Source organism: Tamandua tetradactyla, chromosome 14 (assembly GCF_023851605.1).
Source record: "Tamandua tetradactyla isolate mTamTet1 chromosome 14, mTamTet1.pri, whole genome shotgun sequence".
In the NCBI taxonomy this organism is placed as follows: Eukaryota; Metazoa; Chordata; class Mammalia; order Pilosa; family Myrmecophagidae; genus Tamandua; species Tamandua tetradactyla.
Window position 1 is genome coordinate 81,744,974 of NC_135340.1, and position 4,906 is coordinate 81,749,879.

At 38.6% G+C, this 4,906-nt stretch overlaps 1 pseudogene; it reads left to right on the top strand.

Annotated features, from left to right (window-relative positions):
* The first annotated feature begins 598 nt into the window (after window positions 1-598).
* LOC143656547 (ATP synthase F(0) complex subunit C3, mitochondrial pseudogene) lies at window positions 599-1,046 on the top strand (annotated as a pseudogene).
* The last annotated feature ends 3,860 nt before the right edge of the window (window positions 1,047-4,906 follow it).

Consider the following 4,906-nt stretch of genomic DNA (forward strand, 5'->3'; position numbering starts at 1 on the left):
GTATTTGACAAAATTCAATATACTTTTCTGATAAAAACACTTCAAAAGCTAGGAATCAGAGGTAACTTCCTCAGTATAAAAGGCATATATGAAAAACCATTAGCCAGCATCATACTCAATGGAGAGAGACTGAAAGCCTTCCCACAAAGGTCAGGAACCAGACAAGAATGCCCACTGTCATCACTATTATTCAACATTGTGCTAGAAGTTCTAGCTAGAGCAATGAGGCAGAACAAAGAAAGAAAAGGTATCCAAATTGGAAAGTTAGAAGTAAAACTTTCATTATTTGCAGACCACATAATACTATACTTGGAAAATCCTGAGAAATCTACAGTAAAGTTACTTGAGCTAATAAACAAATTCAACAAAGTGGCAGGATATAAAATTAATGTTCAAAAATCAGTAACGTTTCTATACACAAGCAGTGACCTAACTGAGAAGTCAGTTAAGGAATAAATTCCATTCAAAATAGCAACTAAGGTTCCATTCCTTCGACCTCTGCCACTGAAGCTGCCACCCAGGAAGAGAGAAAGTGGAAGAAGAGCTCGTGATGCCTGTAACCCCAGTCCTCCAGCCATGCTGTCCTAAACAGTGTAAGATGTTTGCCTGCGCCAAGCTCCCCTGCTCTGATTCAATCTGGATCCAGAGCTGCATACAGACCAATTTCTACATCATTGTTAACTCGACCAGAAAATAGGAGTGGAGAAAGCTCTATACTACTTAATTGGGCCCAGAATGGTGTATCTCAGTAAATCCAAAGGGAGTTTCAGACCAGAAACCAGTGTAATCAGCAGAGGCTTTGATACTGCTGCCAAAGTTATTGGTACAGGTGCTACAACAGTGGAGTGGCTGGCTCTGGTGCTGGTTTTGGAACAGTTTGTGGTAGCCTCATCATTGGTTATGCCAGAAACCCTTCACTGAAGCAGCAGCTGTTCTCATATGTTATCCTGAGATTTGCCTTGTCTGAAGCTATGGGTCTCTTTTGTTTGATGGTTGCTTTCTTGATTTTCTTTTCTTTTTGCCTTGTAACAAAAATCACAGCTTGAAAGGTTGGCATTCATATTAATAATGGATGTAATTCTGTGTATCTTACTGTAACTCCAAAAACTAGTGTTGGTGTCATAGAAATGTACATTATTTCCAAAGTCATTGCAAAAAAGATGAAAACTTAAAAAAAATAGCAATAAAAGAATCAAGTACTTAGAAATGAACTTAATTAGGGATGTAAAGGACTTGAACACAGAAAACTATGTAACACTGCTAAAAGAAATAAAAGAAGATCTAAATAGGTGGACAGAATTCCCTGCTCATGGATAGGAAGGTGAAATATGGTAAAGATGTCAATTCTACCCAAACTGATCTGCAGATTCAGTGCAGTACCAATCAAAATTCCAACAACCTACTTTGAAGACACGGAAAAGCTAGTTACCAAATTCATCTCGAAGGGAAAGAGACCCCCCCAAATAGCTAAAACACCCTAAAAAAGAAGAATGAAGTGGGAGGATTAACACTTCCTGACTTTAAAACTTATCAACACTCCCTGACTTTAAAACTTATTATAAAACCACAGTGGTCAAAACAACATGGTACTGGCACAAAGGTAGAAGTGTTGACCAATGGAATCAAATCAAGAGTACAGAAATAGATCACCAAATCTATGGTCAATTGATTTTTGACAAGGCTCCCAAATCCACTGAGCTGGGACAAAACAGTCTTTTCAATACATAGGCATGGGAGAACTGGATATCAATATCCAAAAGAAAGAAAGAGGACCCCTGCCTTACACCCTATAAAAAATCAACTCAAAGTGGATCAAACACCTAAATATAAGAACTAGCACCATAAATCTTCTAGAAGAAAATGTAGGGAAACATCTTCAAAACCTAGTAATAGGAGGGAGCTTCCTAAACTTTACACCCAAAGCACAGGCAACAAAAGAAAAAAATAGATAAATAGGATCTCCTCAAAATCAAATGCTGCTGCACCTCAAAAGACTTTGTCAAAAAGGTGAAAAGGCAGCCAACTCAATGGAAGAAAATATTTGGAAATCATATATCAGATAAAGGTTTGATATCCTGTATACATAAAGAAATTATACAACTCAACAAAAGAACAAACAACCCAATATAAAATGGGCTAAAGATATGACTAGGCATTTTTCTGAAGAGCAAATACAGATGGCTCAAAAGCACATGAAGAGATGTTCATTTTCATTGGCTATAAGGGAAATGCAGATCAAGACTACAATGAGATACTACTTCACACCTATAAGAATCCTGCTATTAAACAAAAAGGACACTATGAATGTTGGAGAGGATATGGAGAAATTGGGACACTTATGCACTGCTGGTGGGAATGTATGATGGTGCAGCCACTATGGAAGACTGTTTTGCGGTACCTTAAGAAACTAAATACTGTGTTGTCTTATGACCCAGCAATAGCACTACTTGGCATATACCTAGAAGAGCTGAAAGCAATGACACAGACATTTGTACACCATTGTTCATAGCTGCATTATTCACAATCACCAAAAGATGGAAACTAAATGCCCAGCAACAGATGAGTGGATTAACAAAATGCAGTATATACATATGATGGAATATTATGCAGCAGTAATTCGAACTGACGTCCTGAAGCACATGACAAGATGGATGAGGCTTGAGGACATAATGCTGAGTGAAATAAGCCAGACACAAAGGATAGATACTTTATGATTCCACTTTTATGACCATGTTAAAGGTAAAATCAGAGGTTTATAATACAGATTATAGGGGAACTAGAGATACCTAGGAGCTAGAGATGGGTAGACGGTTAGCTAATGAGGTTGAACTTCAATATAAGGGAATAGATAGAAGTGAAGGTGGTTCTCTAGTGGGTCTATAAGTAATATTACCATATTGAAGATTGAAAGGGGTTGTATAGACCTATGTGTCCCACTGAGTAACACTAGAAATATAAATTAGTCCTTGAAGAACTACTTCAAAGGTATGATTTATGTACAAAGAGTGTTTAAGTTCAGGGCACAGGGGGAAAACTGCAATTGCATGCTGTGGGCTGTGTTTAACAGGAAACCATCAGCACTACCACAGCAACAGCACAGGTAAATAATGGGGGTAGGGACAACAGTTAAGAGGAGGTCTAGATTTTCTATGTGGTGAGGGTGTGTTTATTGGTTATCTTTCTCTTTGGAAACAGGAAATTATCTAAAATTGAGAGTGTTGATGGACTGTGGATTTGGGCATTATACATGATGCCTAATGAATGCAGGTGGCTAAAGGATGCACTGACTGAGAAGTAGATTGGCAAACAGTGGTGCATACATATGATCAAATATTGTGCTGCTACAAAAAGGAGTGAAGTTGTGAGGCATGAAATGATGTGAATGAACCGGTGGGACATTTGGTGAGACAAAATAAGCCAGAAATGAAAGAACAATTATTGTAGGGCCTTCTTTAGAAAACGCTTCTAAGAAAACAGGGACCTAGACTGTTAGCTCTTATAGCAGACACATTTAGTCTAGAGTGGAAATTATTATTTCTGGATTTTGAGAGCCAACTTTATATATCTACATAAGCTGAAGCCAATCAGGTCAGGGTTAAAGTAATTCAGAACACAGGGGTAAGGAAGACATTCTGTATATTTTAGAGCTACACATACCCTTTGAGAACAAAGGAAGAAAGATTTATTTGGTCTGGAATAAATTTTCTGTAGCACATAACCTAACTCAACCTATCTGGATAGCTCATTTGAACAACTGAAACCCAAGGAACCAGAATAAGAAGAGGGCCTTTAATCCTGTATAGCTTAATATATTGCCTGGATACATCCTGGAATATATTAAGCAGATAATAAAAAAGTATTGGCAAAGTCCTTTGAGGGATGGGAGAAAAAATAGGGAACTATGAAACTTACCATCAGGGAACCCCCTGATACTGTGTCAAACTTTAAGGACACCCAAATCAACAGGCCATACCCTTGATCTTGAGGCTTACTCTTGTGAAGCTTATGTAGTAGTGGAAAAGCTTAGCCTACCTATATGCATGCCTAAGAGTTACTTCTGGAGGACCTCTTTTGTTGCTTAGATGTGGCCTCATTCTCTCTAAGCCCAACTCTGCAAGTGAAAACATTGCCCTCCCCGCTACGTGGGACATGACAGCCAGGGGTGAAATTCTCCCTGGCAATGTGGGAGATGACTCCCAGGGATGAATCTGGCCCAGGCACCATGGAATCAACAATTAATTCCTGACCAAAAGGGGGAAAAGAAGTGTAACTAATAAAGTATCAGTGGCAGAGAGAGTTCAAATAGAGTTGAGAAGCTACTCTGGAGGTCACTCTTTTTTTTTTTTAAGATTATACCATCTCAGTCTTTATTGTCTATCTTTCCTTCTGATTTCATTTGTGCCCCCTCTGGAAGTCACTCTAATGTAAGCTTTAGCTAGACACTGCTACCTATCATAACTCGCCAACCACCAACCAAAACCATTCCAGCCAATCCTAAAGAACACCTAGGCTGACATATAAGAGTCTACAAAGATTCCAGCCACTAGGGTAACTTTCCAGAAACCTATAATTTCCAGATGGGTCCCTGGACCAGATAAGTCCTGAAACCTAGAGGGCCCAGCCTCTCCAGAACGTCAGCTAGTTCCATCTCTGTATCCCGTATTATTGACAGCACCTTCCAACATGAAAAAGATAGACTGGTCATAGCTCAAATACCCCTAAAAAGAGTGGAATAAAGAGATCAAAGGTTATGGTGGGGCTATATAGAGAAGATAGGATTTAACAAATGAATATGACTGAATTATTAAATTGATTTCTCTTTTAATCTCAAGTATCTAATAGCAGCTAGAAGTAAAAACCTAAAGTTGTGGAGTTGTAGCCCATGCCAAACCCTGAAATCTGTTCT